General features: G+C 31.9%; 1 long non-coding RNA gene and 2 pseudogenes across 1 annotated transcript in view; 2 read left to right on the top strand and 1 right to left on the bottom strand.

Annotated features, from left to right (window-relative positions):
- The window catches only part of LOC136997203 (uncharacterized), a 228,001-nt gene that overhangs the window by 152,648 nt on the left and 55,683 nt on the right, over nucleotides 1–19,670 (bottom strand). The gene's annotated exons all lie outside the window — the stretch shown is intronic.
- LOC136997202 (uncharacterized) lies at nucleotides 210–2,708 on the top strand (annotated as a pseudogene).
- On the top strand, nucleotides 2,216–12,915 carry LOC105668576 (protein toll-like; annotated as a pseudogene).

Raw genomic sequence — 19,670 nt, 5'->3', positions numbered from 1 at the left:
AACAAAGACAAATCTCTCCAATAGGAGCAAGCGTGAAGATAGTTTTGTTTTGTTAATAATAAAAGGTGTAACGAAGGACAGTTCTCTTGGAAACAGCGCGAGAACTAGACGAAATAAATTGATATAAATTACAATTGTAATTTTATTTTCTCGGCACTTACGAAACCCCTCTTATAGTTTTCCAGAAGTGGGATTCGAAGTATTCTTATAATTAGTGTAAAACGTCGGTGTATTGTGGTAAATAAAGACAGACGGTACCAAAATATTAAGTGATATTGCTCGTGAAACGCTAATTGTGTTATTGAAGTTTTCGAATAGACTTCCGTGTTACTATCGAAAACGCAATGGATCTAAATAAATGTAAAGTTGTTCAATTGAAAGAATTATTGAAAAATCGGCAGTTACCGACAACGGGAAGCAAGACGAAATTGATAGCCAGATTGCAAGCAGCAGATCCTTATTGTGTTTGGATGAGCGAATTAGAAACAAACGGTTTAACACTAATACGTGAGGAAAATGAGCAAGAGGAGTGTACATCAATGAGAGATAGGTATGAAAATGACCACATTGAGACGGAGCATGAGTCGATAAGAGATCGACATGTGATTAATCGCCAGAGAATGTTGTCGGAAGAGACAATACGAGAAATGGAATATATGCGACGAGAATAGGCGCTGATGGAGAGAGAAATGCGAATTTTGGAAAGAAAAAATCAAATTTTACGCAGTGCTTCGCAAAATTCTGCAAATCCGGGCCCCATTATACCTTCAAGATACAATGTCAAAGCTGTAAGTGAATTATTGAATGATTTCAATGGAGCAGAGGGTCTGTTCCGAAATTGGGAAAAACAAGTCCAATTGTTAATTACAACATACTGTTGCGCCCGTGCTTTTCGCCGCTGATGCTGTGTGTTACAGTTGACGGACCGATCGATAATATCGATCGGTCACTATAAAGTTGAAGCCATATGACATTTGTAAATAACAAGAATCTTTCTTATTTTTGTTGTCAAGACAATATCGATTAGCGGTTTAAAGGGTCTCTATGACAGTTTGTAAACAAGCTGTCATATGTCAGATCTTCGGTAGCTGTCTGCTCGGGCGGACGTCTATGACAGCTCTGATATTTGAATTATATTTCCGATTATTATTTGTTGAGTGTTGAGTGTTTATAATTAAAGTGTTCTCTTTCATAAAGTGTTGTGTTGTATTTCTTATTTTCCGTGAGTTCCGTTGACGCGTGTGATATCTCGTTCCGCGGGCGCAACAATATCAATTGGATGATTATAATGCGAAGATTCTTATAGAAACGCGACTTAAAGATAGGGCTCTAGAATGGTTCCACTCGCGACCTGAGCATATTGAAATGAAGGCCAATGAAATATTGGTAGAGATGAGTAAAATATTCGATCAAAGTAAACTAAAGTTACGAAAGCAGTTTGAAGAGAGAAAGTGGAAGCAAAGAGAAGCATTTAGTGCATATTATCATAAAAAAGTTATACTTGCAAATCGCATTCCGATAGACGAAGAAGAAACATTGGAGTACATCATTGAAGGCATATCGAATTTACAATTGCGCAATCAAGCTAAACTTCAACAATTCGGATCGAAAGCTGAGCTACTGACAGCGTTTGAGAGTGTCAATTTGATGGAAGAGAAAAGCCGTTTAGAACAAGAGCCAAAATGGAAGAACAAGGAACAGAAGGATGTGCGATCTTATGCGAAAACATCGGAGAGTAAAGATACACCGCGGGAGTCGAGTGCATCGCAACTCAAAATAAGGTGTTATAATTGCAGCAAATACGGACATTTATCTAAGGACTGTAAGTCAAGAGAGAGAAAGGTACCTGCTTCAAGTGTGGCGAAAAGGGGCATGTAATAAGCGAATGTAACGGTAAAACTGATCCAGCACAAATTAATTACATAGATGCATTACCAATTGATAATGAGTTTCAGAAAATAGTTACAATAAGAGTAAATGATCCTGTTGCAAATTATGAGGGTAAATTAGATGCATTGATAGATACTGGGAGTCCGATAAGTCTTATAAAAAAAAAATTTATTCTTAATAGTTTTACTAAGCAATCAGACAATTTAAATAAATTCAGTGGAATAAATGGCAGTAAGCTAGGCATTGTCGGGATTACTACATTGACATTCAATACAATCAAGTCAATGAAACTAATGTGTCTGTATATGTAGTTGTTGATAACACTATGTCATCTTCTATGATAATTGGTCGAGATATATTAAAAAGAGCTAATATTAGTTTAATTGCTATGTCTGAAAAGACAATGGAAAATGTAGTTAATGAGATTTTGAATATTAATGTATGTGAAAATTCCGATAATGTTAGCGAAACTTTAATAATTAATCCCAATATCTGTAATAGTGAACAACTAGAATTTAAAAAAATTGTTTGAAAAAGAATATATACTGCTAGATCGTCTATTAGAGACTAAAGTTAATGCCGAATTGACATTAAAATTAAATAATGTACAAAGCTTTCACTTTTTTCACCCAGAAGACTGTCATACTGTGAAAAAGAACATTTGAGAAGGATCTTATATGATTTATTGGCTAAAGGGATTATTAAGAATAGTAGTTCTGAGTATGCATCGCCTGTTGTACTTGTCAAGAAAAAAAATTGAGAGTACAGGATGTGTATCGATTATCAAACGTTAAACAAATATATATTACGAGACAATTATCCACACACAATTCCCGTAATAGAAGATCGATTAAATGTTTTTAAAGATAAAAAATATTTCAGCCTTTTAGATTTAAAGGATGGATTTTATCATATTCATATGGCAAAGGAATCTATCAAATACACAGCCTTTGTTACGCCATTTGGTCAATTTAAATTTGTGAAAATGCCATTTGGATTAAAATCAGCGCCAACTAGATTTTAAAAATTTGTAAATGAAGTAATAGAGGAGTTGGTACGCGTTGGAGATGCATTAGTGTATATTGATGATTTCTTAATAACTACTGAATTGTTAAAACATCACTTATGTGTATTAAAACGCGTATTTAAATTAATGGTTGAGAACAGACTAAATTTACAAATTGATAAATATAAATTTTTATTCACTAAAATTGAATATTTAGGATATTCTATCTCTTCACAGGAAATAAGCCCAACTGACAGCGGTGTTGAGGCAGGTTTAAAGTTTCCCATACCTCAAAGTGTGCGCAATGTGCAGTGCTTCTTAGGGTTGTGTTCTTACTTTCGTAAATTCATTGAAGGATTCGCAATAATTGCTAAACCCTTATATGACATATTAAAAAAAAATGTCACATTTACATTTACAGAAAAAGAAATGAATGCCTTTGAAACTCTGAAATCTAAGTTAATAGCTGCTCTGATATTGGCTATTTATGATCCTCATGATCAGACTGAATTGCATTGCGATGCAAGTTCATACGGTTTTGGTGCAGATCTAATTCAGCGTAAAATAGATCGTAAATTGCATCCTATTTTTCATTTCTCAAAACGAACTACACCAATAGAAAGTAAATACCATAGTTTCGAATTAGAAACATTATCTATAATATATGCTTTGAAACGCTTTAGAATATATTTAGTGGGCATACCATTCAAAATAATTACAGATTGCAATGCTTTCAAATTGACATTACAAAAAAAGGATATAAATCCTCGTATAGCTCGTTGGGCCTTAAAATTACAAAATTTTGATTATACTGTAGAGCATAAACCGGGTAATCGTATGAAGCACGTGGATGCTCTTAGTAGATCTTTTAATATTTGTTTAATAGAAGATAATCCATTTGAATATAATAAAGCTTGAGTAATAATTACCTACAATCTTTGCCCGTCAAAATATTCCGGGATTTGACACAGTTAGAAATATTATTGTTGAATTCTAATAATTTAGAAGTTTTGCCTGATTATATTTTCTCAAATACCAGTCAATTAAGAGAATTGGATTTGTCAAATAATCGGATTACTTCTATTCATCTACGGGTATGTTTAAATCGCTTTTACTATATGATTGATAATAATTGCTTACATGTTTTAGAATTTTGTTGATATAAAAATTTTTTTATATTTCAGACAACTATTTAATGGATCAAAATTGTTGGAAAAACTAAATATAGAACAAAATCATTTAAGAACTATTTCCGATCGATGTATTAATTTTTTAACAAATTTGAGGATTATCAAATTGTCTCACAATAATCTTACATTACAATCTAACTCGTCCGATTCGTATGGCGTATCGATATCGCCTTTCTATAATTGCCATTCGCTAAAAGAATTATATTTAGCAAACAATGGTATTTCGAAAATATTTGGAGACTGGATTACTAAGCACAATAAACTTAATAAATTGGATCTCAGCTACAACAATATATCTTTTATAAAAGTAAGTATTTAGGACTGCACCTCGAAAAGTGATATATGTAAGATGTTCTAAAGTTAAACGATTCAATTTCATCAATTTGGTCAATAAGCAGAAATAAGAAAAATATGTTATTCAAACATAGGTTTAGAAACGTTTTATTATCACGTCACATTAAAAAAACAGAAATTTGTTGGTACTGTTCTATTAGACAACCTCCATTAATATTCTTTTGCAGCAACTCGAGAATTTCCATTACAGAACCCATGTACAAAAATCATATCTGCGTACTATTTGTTCGAGAATACTTGTTTCATTTGAATATAAAATTGTACCATGTACTGATACAATGAGACTGAAACAATGATACCCAATTTTGAGATACATATTAGCTCATTCATCGAAATTGATTATCTTCAATGATATTAAATAATAAACATAGCTAGAATAAACTTATTAGATGAACATCGCCAGCCTATTCTAACATCGTAATGTATTAATAATGAATACGCTGTATATTTAATATCTTCAATCATGTTAATAAATTTCATATTTCTAGACCTATATTTACATAATCTTTTATATTCAATTTCTACTCATAGAACATATGACGAAGTTTGATCCTTTAATTTTTGGACACCATGTATATTAAATTAACCAAATTGTTTTAGAAGATGATAAATATATGACAATACCTTTTTCTTTAAATTTTAGACAGGAGATTTACTGTTTTCATCGGACGATATTATAGTGAATTTGACTCATAATAAGATACAGCAAATTTTTTTACACGATGCCAAAAATATCATAAAATTGTAACGGTGCGGCTCCCCGTATGGGAGCGGTTAGCGCGGTTAAGCTCGCCGGTGCCAGGATTCGGAATGCGGAACGGGTGAGACTCCAAATAAGTAGGCGCGGTTAAGTCGTAAACTATGATATATTTTAGCTTTCTTATGTACAATACCAGGAGTGTAAGTTGAAGTTTGCCGGTTTTTTCGTTAAAAAAAACACATAATTTTCAAGGGAATCTCAAAATATTTTTATTCAAAGTATTGACCATTTGATTCTACACATTTCGTCCATCTTTCAGGCAAATTATGGATACCATTCCAAAAAAATTTTTTCTTTTTCGAGGAAAACCATTCGACGAGCCATTTTTCAACTTCTTCAAAATTGACGAAGTGCTGCTCTGCAAGTGAGTGCCCCATCGATGCGAAAAGGTGGAAGTCGGACGGGGCGAGGTCTGGAGAGTACGGCGGGTGCGATAATATTTCCCAATTAAGTGCTTTTAATGTGTCCTTCACGGATCTAGCGGTATGAGACGGTGCGTTGTCATGTTGCAAAATAACTTTGCCATGTCTTCGGGCCCATTCCGGTCGTTTAACGATCAACGCATGATTCAAATTGATCATTTGTTGTCGGTAGCGATCCGTATTTACCGTTTCACCAGGTTTTAATAGATCGTGGTACACCACACCATCCTGGTCCCACCAAACACAGAGCATTGTCTTACGGCCAAAGCGATTGGGCTTTGCTGTGGATGGAGCGGCTTCACCAGGTAAAAGCCATGATCTTTTTCGCTTCGGGTTCTCAAAAAAAATCCTCTTCTCGTCACCCGTGACAATCCGATGCAAAAAAGACTTCCTTTCGAACCGTTGAAGCAGCATTTCACAAATGGTTTTTCGATGTTCCATTTGCCTGTCGTTCAATGCGTGTGGCACCCATTTTCCATACTTCTGAATTTTTCCCATGGCTTTTAAACGTTGGCAAATTGCTACTCGGGACACATTAAGTTTTTCTGCCAATATTTGTTGTGATTGGGTTGGGTCTTCATCCAACAACACCTGCAAATCCTCGTCTTCAAACCTTTTCACTGCACCAGGATGTTCATTGTCTTTCAAATCGAAATCTCCACTTTTAAATTGACGAAACCATGTCTCACATGTTCTAATCACTGGAGCATGTTCACCATAAGTTTCTACTAGCAAACGATGTGCTTCAGCTGCTTTTTTCTTTTGATGAAATAAGAAAAGCAACGAATGCCGCAAATGCTCTTTATTTGGAACGAAACTCGACATATTCATTGATTTAAACGACTATGACGCTATTATTTTGATAGAATGAGACTTAGGTGTTTTTGGAGGTTAATGTCAATAGAAAACAATCGTGTATATAACAAATCATAGAAATGCCTACATCCTGCTAGCAACACCTACTGTAAAAACCGGCAAACTTCAACTTACACTCCTGGTATATACAGGGTGTTCTGCCGTCGGACTTGGTTCGGCCAAGCTAGGCGAAAGAATAGCGGTAAACGCAAGATACCCAGAATAGGGGTAAGCGCAAAGTAACGAATACAAAGAATAGCGGTAAACGCAAGATACCGTAACGAAAATAAGGAATAGCGGTAAGCGTAAGATGCAAAGTAACGAATACAAAGAATAGCGGTAAACGCACGCGGTCGGAGGCCGGGAGCACCCGGCTGAGTCAGGGAGCGCCCTGGCTCGGGTACGGAAATCGGTCGGGAACCGGGAGCACCCGGTAGAGTCAGGGAGCGCCCTGGCTCGTATAGGATTGGCTTCGAGGTGTCACGCTCGAAGCCGGACGGGACTCTCCCGGTCTCGGCCGAGACCGGCCTTTTATACCCGTCACGGTGATCCCCACCCGTGACGGGCTCCCACCTAGCCGCCGTTCGGACCGGGTTCGGTCTCCGAACTGGCGGTCCGTAGGGATGACGCCTTAAGGCGTCGTCACAAAATAAGAAAGCAAAACTTATCGTAACGTAAAAATATTAGTGGAAAATAATCCATTAAATTGTGATTGTGACGTGTATGATTTTCTACGTTATAACGAAGGCAAAATGCTTAAGGTTCAAAGCCATTTTCAGATAAAATACAATAATTTAACTTGTCATAGTCCGAAAGAATTGAAAAAAGTTCAGTTATATTTCAGAAATTTCATCTGTAAGATAAAAAACACAGATTCCATTACTGTGTGTTCCGAAAAGTGCGATTGTTTTTAAAGCCTCATGATAAAAATTTTACATTTGATTGTTCTAATAGAAATTTAACAATTGTGCCACATGATATAAAGGAGTCTAATATTTCTTCGATACAACGTTTAACAAGATCGATTGACACAATCTTGTATTTTTATTTGAATTTCTCTTATAATCGGTTAACGCAGATACCAGATTTGAACAAATTGGGACTGCGATCAGTTAATGAACTTTCTTTATCTTACAACAACATATCTAATATTTCTTTAAGTGATTACAACAGGGAAATTTAACTTTATTGGATGGATTTTTTATCAATTTAACAAAATTGGAAGCTTTTGAGATGACGAATAATAGACTAGTCACATTACCGGAAGATCTCTTTTGGGGATTATCTTTGCTGAATGTGATTATATTGAGCGACAATTACCTCGAATGTTTGCCCGTAAAAATATGCCGGAATTTGACACAGTTAGAAATGTGGTCATTGAATTCTAATAATCTAGAAGTTATGCCTGATTATACTTTCTTAAAAACTAGTCGATTAAGAAAATTGGATTTGTCAAATAATCACTTCTATTTCCGAGTATGTTTAAACCGCTTTTATTATATGATTGTTAATAATTATTTACGTTCTATAATTTTGTTGATATAGAATTTATTTTTATATTTCAGACAACTATTCAATGGATTATACTCGTTGGAACAACTAAATATGGAACGAAATCGTGTAAAAATGATTTCCGATCATAGTTTTAATTTTTTAATAAATTTGAGGATTATCAAATTGTCACTTAATAACCTTACATTACAATCTAATTTGTCCGATTATTTCTATGCCGGATCGCTATCGCCTTTCTATAATTGCACTTGGCTGAAAGAATTATATTTAGCTAACAATAGCATTTCGGAAATATTTGGGGATTGGATTATTAACCACGATAAACTTTATATACTGAATCTTAGCTATAACAATATATCTTCTATAAAAGTAAGTATTTAGGACTGCACCTCGAAAAGTGATATATATAAGATGTTCTAAAGTTAAACGATTAAATTTCATCAATTTGGTCAATGAGCAAAAATAAGAAAAAGATGTTATATAAACATAAGTCTAAAAACGTTTTATTATCACGTCACATTAAAAAGACAGAAATTCGTTGGCACTGTTCTATTAGACAACCTCCATTGTTATTTTTTTGCAGCAACTCGAAAATCTCCATTACAGAAACCATATACAAAAATCATATTTGCGTACTCTTTGTTCGAGAATACTTGTTTTATTTTAATATAAAATTGTACTATGTACTGATACAGTGAACTGATTTTAAGACTGATACACATTAGTTCATTCATCGATATTGATTATCTTCAATGACTTTAAATAATAAACATAGCTAGGATAAACTTATTATTGACAAACATTGCCGATCTACTCTACCATCGTAATTAAATTTACGAAATTGTTTTTGAAGATAATAAATATATGACAATATATTCATAATCATTTTTATTTAAATTTTAGACAGAAAATTTACTGTTTTCATCGAACGATATTATAGTGGATTTGACTCATAATAAGATACAGCATATTTTTTTACACGATGCCAAAAATATCACAAAAGTCGAAAGCAAAACTAATCGTACCATAAAAATATTGGTGGAAAATAATCCGTTAAATTGTGATTGTGACGTATATCATTTTCTCCGTTATAACGAAAGTGAAATGCATAACATTCAAAGCTATTTTCAGATGGAATTAGACAATTCATTTTGTCATAGACCAAAAAAATTAAAAAAAGTACGAATAAAAATGATATATATTCTTTCTTATGACAGATTGACCTCATCGAGAAGCTAACGCTTTGCTCGATGCTTCAGATCCCACAAAATTTCAAACGGACAGTGATAATCTTCCGCATACATAGCAAAATTGTATTGATTTTGTTCAAGGCTGTATTACTGGGTTGTATAAATTATGGGATAATATTTAATTTTTAATATTCATAATAATCGTAATATTTATTTCATAAAAATATTTGTAATAAATCATATTTATTATTTTTACTCGCTGTCAAATCTTTTCTTTTTTTGTGTATTATAAAAAATAATTTTTTACTTGCAGTTGTATGAATTTCATTATTCATAATTATAGCTAAAAATTATAGTAAAAATCAGTTCATGTTCGATTAAGTGATCGTAAGTGCCTTAGAAAATACAGTGAATGAGCTCCTTATTATTTTAATACGTTTATATTTTACAATTCTCGAAAACTTCCCGATGAGCTGGATTATTTTTAGGTCGTCTAGATTTGATGCGCCAGCGCGTATCTTAATTTATCCCAAAACCAAGGATCTCCCCGCTGAATGTGCGTGTTCATAGATATGTACGCTTTCAGTTCAGGATCCAAATTATCTGTAGGCCCGATGTCACTATACAAGATCAGTATCACTCGCGTCCGACCTTCGTTTAACGCTTGACGATGAGCAGCCCGAAATTCCATTCTTCCCCAGATGCTCTCCAAAAAATTTGGCGACAGTACCACTATCATTCGTCTAGAATTCTCCACAGATCTAGCAATATTATCCGGTATCCATTCGTCTGCTAACCAATCTCGATAATGAAGACACAATTTCAACGGTGTCGGGCCACTCTCTAGCTTCGATATCAACTCGTCTACTATAAAATCGTGATCCTTGTGCGAGAAGCTCACAAATGCGTCGTACAATTTGTCCTTATCCAATTCCTCTTCCGTTACAAAGGATAAACACCACTGATGCGCAAATAGCCATACTTTAATATGTGTTCGGTATTTGAAATACAAACCAAAAATTAAACCAATAATTAATCCAATAAGAGCAACTGCTGCACTAATGCTGATAATTATTATGATATTAAATGGACAAAAATCGTCCAAGGTCATTTTTGATATCGATGTATTCTTTTTGTGACATATTATTTTAGACATGTTGATTATTTCGTATTTTGAATGAATAAAATTATAAATATCTCTAGCTTCACAATTGCAATCTCACGGATTTTCATGTAACGTCAAATGCATTAAATTGGTAGAGTTTTCCGAAAACTTCAGCACGTCAGAATGTATTTTTGACAATTTATTGTTGTGTAGTTCTAGAACCTGAAATATATCAAATTGATATATTACAGGTTCTTATTATTTTAGACATGTTGATTATTTCGTATTTTGAATGAATAAAATTATAAATATCTCTAGCTTCACAATTGCAATCTCACGGATTTTCATGTAACGTCAAATGCATTAAATTGGTAGAGTTTTCCGAAAACTTCAGCACGTCAGAATGTATTTTTGACAATTTATTGTTGTGTAGTTCTAGAACCTGAAATATATCAAATTGATATATTACAGGTTCTGGAACTACACAACAATAAATTGTCAAAAATACATTCTGACGTGCTGAAGTTTTCGGAAAACTCTACCAATTTAATGCATTTGACGTTACATGAAAATCCGTGAGATTGCAATTGTGAAGCTAGAGATATTTATAATTTTATTCATTCAAAATACGAAATAATCAACATGTCTAAAATAATATGTCACAAAAAGAATACATCGATATCAAAAATGACCTTGGACGATTTTTGTCCATTTAATATCATAATAATTATCAGCATTAGTGCAGCAGTTGCTCTTATTGGATTAATTATTGGTTTAATTTTTGGTTTGTATTTCAAATACCGAACACATATTAAAGTATGGCTATTTGCGCATCAGTGGTGTTTATCCTTTGTAACGGAAGAGGAATTGGATAAGGACAAATTGTACGACGCATTTGTGAGCTTCTCGCACAAGGATCACGATTTTATAGTAGACGAGTTGATATCGAAGCTAGAGAGTGGCCCGACACCGTTGAAATTGTGTCTTCATTATCGAGATTGGTTAGCAGACGAATGGATACCGGATAATATTGCTAGATCTGTGGAGAATTCTAGACGAATGATAGTGGTACTGTCGCCAAATTTTTTGGAGAGCATCTGGGGAAGAATGGAATTTCGGGCTGCTCATCGTCAAGCGTTAAACGAAGGTCGGACGCGAGTGATACTGATCTTGTATAGTGACATCGGGCCTACAGATAATTTGGATCCTGAACTGAAAGCGTACATATCTATGAACACGCACATTCAGCGGGGAGATCCTTGGTTTTGGGATAAATTAAGATACGCGCTGGCGCATCAAATCTAGACGACCTAAAAATAATCCAGCTCATCGGGAAGTTTTCGAGAATTGTAAATTATAAACGTATTAAAATAATAAGGAGCTCATTCACTGTATTTTCTAAGGCACTTACGATCACTTAATCGAATATGAACTGATTTTTACTATAATTTTTAGCTATAATGAGTAATGAAATTGATACAACTGCAAGTAAAAAATTATTTTCTATAATACACAAAAAAAAAGATTTGACAGCGAGTAAAAATAATAAATATGATTTATTACAAATATTTTTATGAAATAAATATTACGGTTATTATAAATATTAAAAATTAAATATTATCCCATAATTTATACAACCTAGTAATACAGCCTTAAACAAAATCAATACAATTTTGCTATGTATGCGGAAGATTATCACTGTCCGTTTGCAATTTTGTGGGATCTGAAGCATCGAGCAAAGCGTTAGCTTCTCGTAGAGGTCAATCTGTCATAAGAAAGAATATATATAATGTATGCAGAAGAAATAATATATATACATATTTAATGTATGCAGTAATTTTTAAAAAATATGTAACGTATTTACATAAATAATAAAGGTATAAATAAAAGGAGATATACGAACTTTGTAATATTGAATCTAACCTGAACTTTTTATAAAATTAAGTGAATCTATTCATGAGTAAATAAAATACGCTTTTTTACTGATTTACGAAAATATATTAAAGCTAGCATCGCAATTCCAGTTAGTACTATGCCAGCTACTGTTCCAGCTGTAAGTACGATTCATCGTGAGATCGTTATAATAAAATATGAGAAGTAAAAAGTAACTAATTAAAAAAGTAACTAACTAAAAAAAAAATTTGATTGTGAAATTTATTTGTAGCAAAACATCTTTACAAATAAAATTTAAAAAAAATAGGCTTTGTTCTTATATATTGCTTTATTTAACGTCTAAGTATTTTAATCAAAATTGTCTTACCTTGTCTTGCCACTTGTCTTTAGTTCGTCTTACTAAATTGAATGTTGCTGTAATCTTCATATAATTAGATGTCTCATTTTTAAAATTTTAAAATGTGAAATTGAATATTCCAAAAACCTATTTATTAATAATCTATATTTTTCGTATATTATATGTTCACAAAATGTTTTTTTAAATTATAAAAAAGAAATAATAGAAAAGGAGAAAAAAAAACGACAAAATAGAAAGAACGGAACAGTATTCGCAATTATTTAAAATTAATCTATATCAGAACTGCCAAAGAATGATAACTTTTTTATTTTATCGGGGACGTAAGCCCAAATTATGGTCAATCGCATAACGGATAACTGATTGTGATTGACGGTGTGATTTGGAAGTACAGTGGCGTGCAAAAATTTCCAACCAGTGACATTTTGTATTCTAATTTATAAAAAAAGCCTAATAAAGTTTTATTAGACTTTTTTTTTTAAATTAGAGATTACAAAATATCACTGGCCGGAAACTTTTGCCACTGTATATTGTTTAGAAGTGTGAAATGCGACTACAGTTCCACAAATTAGATCAGCATGTTTTTCATATATTAGATTGTCTACCTATATGTTTATTTCATAATTAAAAAAAAGAAACAGTTACGAATGTATTGAAAGTATTACAGAACACTGATTCTGTGTATTACAGAACACTGATTCTGTGCATTTAATAATTATTTAATAATCGCCATTGTCTTTCGACAAAAGAGAAAATCTAAACATAAACCACATGCGGCCTAAAATTGATCATAACTTAATACAACAAGTGAGTAATATAGTGAGAAAAAAGGAATATAGCGAAAAGGAAAATATCCGCGTACCACGCGTACACGCTTTTTTAATAGGTGTATTTAGAAAACTCGTGGGTTCTACAATCGCTAAGTAACAATTGTCTATGGCTGACATATAACGGAAAGTAGCCTAATTTAGATTTTTTAATTTTTCTTTTGTACACAAATGTAAAACATTGCAAAAGAAAACATCTATGGAAATAAGACAAATATTATATGTACTTTTATATCATGTGTACATCGTGATCAAAGACATTTAATAAAATAAGATTACAAAAAAAAACTAAACTATTGGTCCATTCTAGGCAACTGGTTACGTAAATTGAATCACAGATTTCCTACATTGGACCTCTCTTAAAAACCAATATAATTAAATCTACAATCTAAGAAAATTGTGAATCCAAATTTTGCGATATTACTTTTTAATAGATAAAAAAAATGTAGAATGTAAAAAATGTAAAACATTATTCCTGTTGAAATCTTTTGCTTTTGCTAGTGAGGTAGCCTATGATTGTCGAACAGACAGTTGAGGATTTCTTCGTATAAATGCATAGAGCTATTTTTCCCCGCCAACTTTTTTTTTAATGTTTTAAAAAGTTCATATTTATCTGCTATTATCAATGCTAACTTTTGAATGTCTTTAATGCTCAACCCGAAAAACACTCTTCTAACATGATAATATGATCAGCCAGAATCTTCTCCATATCTTGAGAAAACGTAGCTTGTCTAGAGCCTTCACAACATTCATATATCAGTTTTTCTTTATAGCGTGTCTTGTAATTATAGCTTTAAGAACACCATACACCCTACTACACTTATTAAAACCATAATTCTTATTTTTATACACCGCAACGGCCATTTGTAATTCATTATCAATCAATTTTCCATATTGTTTTCTTTCTATCATTTTAGATGTGAAAGTTGAAAAAAAAAAGAACGTTTTCAGCATGTTTTAAACTACTATTAATGAGAGACATTGTGTCCTGCGATGCGCCGTTCAAATACAAACAACTTGTGGTAGTTCAAATTAGGTAACTTATAGGTTACATCAGAAAAATATGTTTATATCATTACATTTATACTGTGATATTCAAACAAGTACATCACATTGTAGCTAAGACAATATACTTTACATTAGTAATGTTTAACCACTTCAATGGTAGACTTTTCCGAAGAGTTTGTGCCAAAAGTGGTAAGGGTAAAAAATTAAAATATTGAAAAGCTGTAAAACACGGGTTCAAAGTTTTCGAAAAAGCTACTTTTCGAAATGGATGTGGATCGTCCCCCACGCTCTGGGGGGAAGGTAGAATAAGGGTGGAAAATAGTAAATGGCACTATGGATTGAGTGGAGATTCATTTGAAAAGACTTTCCAAGACGAGAACAATGATTTTTGAAAATGTTTACTACGACTTTCCAATCAAAAGTTACGATCGTGTAAACCAAAATGTGGGGAGTCGTTAAAATATTTAACCAGCTAATGATAAAGGTGAAAAGGAATACTTTATTTCGACATTTGAAAAAAGATTTTGTGTACAAAGTATTATGCAAATATGTAAGAAATGATTGGTTCAAACAATTAACAGTCGCCATATTGGATTCGCAATTTTGAATTTTGCAATTTTGACAGACATGAATTTTGCAATTTTGACAGATTCGAATTCAGCAGCCCAAAAAACCTTACGATATCAAAATTAATGCAAATCTGTTGAAAATTATTGGAGTTATTTAATAATGTACATATATGATACATTACCACGTTTGGTACTTTTTTTTTGCACATATATGATACATTACCACTCAACTGGTTAAAATTATGATACTAGAATGAAGAAAATTGATTTGAGACGTCAGGAAAAACCATGTTCACACATCACTACTTTCCAGCGAGACTGAGCAGAAAGGCTGCCTCGTTGTTTCACCGCTTTCCACCCTCATTCTTTAAGCCCTTATAGCTAATCATGACACTACAGATATCTCTCTCTCTCTCTCTTTTGATATATACGGCGATTCAATTTAGGAGCCAGTTCAAGTTCAGTAACTCTCCTCTATATTAAAATGCACTAGCACTGCAATTACAGTATTACACCACCTACTGTTCCAGCTGTAAGAACCGTTTATTATGAGATTGTTACAGTAAAATATGGCAAATAGAAAGAAACCAATCACGTAAAAAAAGAACATTAATCGTAAAATTTCTAGCAAAGTATCTTTGTAATAAAATAAAAATATAAAATTTAATTTGTTTTTTTCGTACATATTGCTTTATTTAACTAAATAAATAGTTATAAATATATAAATAGTTCAGTCAAAAAGTTTTTTTTATAAGTTTATTTTATAAAAAAGTTTATTCTATAAGTAGTTTAAACCAGTGATGAGCAATCCGCGGCCCGCGGGTCGCATGTGGCCCTTCAACTACATACCTGCGGCCTGCCGAAACGTTGCATTTTATTTAGCTGTAAGGCAGTGCTCGGAATTAGTCTGAACATTTCAGCCGATTTCCGTGGTATACGCCTCCTTTCCTCTCCTTACCGCGCGCGTCGCAGCCGCTACGGCCAGCGCCGCCGAGCGTTAGGAGCGGCACTATCTGATTAGGTTCTATGAGTAGGTTCTTCTCCCTATTTATTAAAATTTAAAAAAATTTATTAAAAATAAATTTTTTTTTAAATTTATTAAGTGGAAATATTTCAATAGATTTCTACGTCACCCATGAGGTACTAATACTGACACGTTTTTCAAAAAGTGGTTTCTATCTATATTATTGCATCAATTGTTCATTTTCATAAAAGGCTAAGAAAATCTAATTAAGAAAATCTCTTTTATATATATTTTTTTTTAAATTAAGAATTTATTTTTATCTTTAGTGGAATAGGTCTACGGGGGAAACCATTAAAAAAAAAAAACGCGTCAGCATTAGTATCTCATGGGTGACGTGGAAATCTATTGAAATATTTCCACTTAATAAATTTAAAAATAAAAAATTTATTTTTAATAAATTTTAATACATTTTTTAAAATTTTAATAAATAGGGAAAAGAACCCACTCATAATCAGATAGTGTCGCTCCTAACGCTCGGCGGCGCTGGCCCTAGCGGCTGCGGCGCGCGCGGTAAGGAGAGGAAAGGAGGCGTATACCACGGAAATCGGCTGAAATGTTCAGACTAATTCCGAGCACTGCTGTAAGGAATAAAAATTTTAGCAAACATACCCCTCAATATTGAAAAGCTTGTTGATGAGAAACAAAACCAAACATCTCATTAATTAAACAGCAGCTACATATTTAATTCCTTCTGATCAAAAAAATATACATATGTACATATACATGTGTATACATATATTAAAAGTATTAATAATAAAATGTAAATAAAATTAAAAAAAAGTTTTATTGTCGAAAACAACGAATTCCACCCTATAATTAATTTTTTTTTATTATTATATGTAGTAACGATTCCTTAGGTTTAAGATAAATATGTTGTGCGTGTCCGCCTTGAGCGAATTGTATACGCGTTTTGCCTTTGCCGAGAGCGGCGCGGCGCATTATTAGCCGTTGAGCATTAGCCACGTAGCCGCCGAATTGAAAAGAAGTATCGAAGCGCACGTTGTCTTTATATTCTTAATCTTTTATCTAATAAACTTTATATTATCATTCTAACATCCTACATATATTTAAGTATTTAATATTGCGTTCGTTGCGGCCCGTATGGAATATTAGGTTTTGAATTTTGGCACACTGCAGAACAAAGGTTGCTCATCACTGGTTTAGACAAAACCGTCTTATAACTTGTTTTAATCTATCTTACTATATTGACTGTTGCTGTATATAATAATATTAATATAACACGTTGCTAATATTAATATAACACGATGTCTAATGTTTGAAATTGAATATTGCGAAAACCTATTTATCGTGACTTGGAAAAAGTTTCACCAAAATCTAACAGGATATAGATGCTTCTCGATTCGCGGCAATTGACAATAAATAGCGTGTTTTACGCTGATTATCTGGATGTGCCATTCAAATCCCGCGTTGTATTGCAATTCTTAAAATAAAAAAAAAAAAAAGAAAATGATATTTGAATTAAATATAAATAAGATAAAAAAATTTATAAAAATTGTGCGTTCCATCTAAATATATACATATATGTCAAAACAATCTAAAAAAAATAAAAAATGAAGCAAACATAAATTGTCACTGTTGGGGAAAGGGCAAGAAAAAAAGATCACAGCGTCCTTAGAGAAAAAATACATCAGTGAACACCTTTTTTATTCTAACAATAAAACAAAAGTTTCTTTTTCTTTTGAATTTCACTATACTTTCCAACAGTCACATTCAAAAAATATCTACAATACGGTGGCGTACGTGTTGTTATGTCTTAAGTTTATCGACTCTTTAAATTCAACTTTTGTATAAATTTTTGTATAAAACATTTATGGAATAATGCAATTTTTTTCAAAATATTTTAAATTCAAATTGAAAATAGATAACTCTATATGATACTTAACTTTTAATTAATTGCACAACATAATTAGCTATGCCGAAATATTGCAAAATATACATACACACACACATACATAAACATATCACTCACAATTTAAAAACATTGACAATACATTATTCACTGACAAATGTTGTCCATCTTTTTTAACCAATAAAAATATAAATATTTAAAAATATTATTAATTTAAATCAGTTTTAATTTTTGTTCATCTTATTTTGCAATTAAATTTTGTAATTAAATTTAAATATTAATAAATATTAATATTAAAATCTATTTAAATATTAATATTTAAATCTATTTAAATATTAATATTTAAATTAAAATTAATAGTTAAATATTAATATGTAGTATGTGTAGTATAAATATAATATTGTGACACATATATACTTTTTAAAAAATTAGAACGCAACAAGGTAATCTTTCTCCATTTCTTCCTTTCTTCCTTTCATGTAGTTTCACGATAGCAAATTCTGTTGATAATGAAAGATTAATTACGTCAAATGCTAATTGTTTTAGAAAGTTTAAAACATTGTCTCAAGAAAAATTAATTATTTATGTTTTGTGCTTTAAATTTCTTATGTACCACGCATATAGTTAAACGCATTTTTGTATATTGTATAATAATAAAAAGAATAAATGATAGAGAAACGATAAAAGAGCGGAAACAGTCAGAAGAAGAAAAGAAAAGTTCGCGATTACTCAGCCAGTCTACGTCGAACCAGCTTAGGGGTAACAACTTTCAAACTTCATTAATGATAAAAGTGTTCAAGATTCCATCTAACGAATGATTGATTGTTGTTACCAATTCTTTGAAATATATTAATTACGAGTGTGAAATGTGATTATAGTTTTGTAAATTAGATGAACATGATATTCTTTTATGTCGTTTTGTTAATCTTATAGATATCGCTTATATAATATTTCTAAGGAACATAGTTTACAACTAAAAAAAACAAATCTATCAGAAATGTTGCGGAACATGCCAAGCTGAGCTTATGTGTGATACCCGTAGATAGAAATAATATTATTCAGCATCATTTGTCATCATTATTTTTCTATTAAAAAAAATAATCTAAAAACGGAGTTCAAAAACATTTGCAACCAATCTAGTGCAAGGTGAGTAAACAGTATAAATTTTATTTTTATGAATCTATTCATATGCATCACCTTCTGTTAATTATCAGTCACGAATGTAGTTTAGAATTTAACCGTATATTCGCGCTGTAGTAAATGCGTTTGCAAAATATGTTAATCCTGCAATCGTTAAGAAATAAATATCGGCGGCTAACACAGTATTTTTCGATTTATTGATGTAATTTATTATGAAAAATAATCGATTTCTGTTTTTCTGAACATTGCTTCCTACTTGCTATAATATTTAAAGATTATAAAGAAGAAGATTAAAATTATTATCCGCAAGAGTGACATGTATATTTATATGTCACTTAAGTAAACGATAAAAAATTTATCGTTTATTAATTTTACTATTTTGTTTCTATACAATTTACATACACAGTTAAGGCAGTTCCTACAATTTCTCAATTACTCAAGATTTATTTGAAATTTTAAGAAATAAAAATCTATCCAATGTCAGGCAATATCTCAAAGTTTAAAAAATATTTTTTTTCTATGTAATTATTAAATTAATCTTTATATAATTATACATTTTCTCAATGGTTTTTGTAGGTTAATCAGACGAAAATGAGTACCTGTCATAAAACATGCATCGTAATTCTGTTCATTGCTATGACAAGCGTTTTTGCCACCAAATGTCCAACAAGCAACAAGTGTCAATGTAGACCTACGAACT

The sequence above is a fragment of the Linepithema humile genome, chromosome 1 (genome assembly GCF_040581485.1).
Source record: "Linepithema humile isolate Giens D197 chromosome 1, Lhum_UNIL_v1.0, whole genome shotgun sequence".
Lineage (NCBI taxonomy): Eukaryota > Metazoa > Arthropoda > Insecta > Hymenoptera > Formicidae > Linepithema > Linepithema humile.
This window is presented reverse-complemented; position numbering and strand designations above follow the sequence as displayed.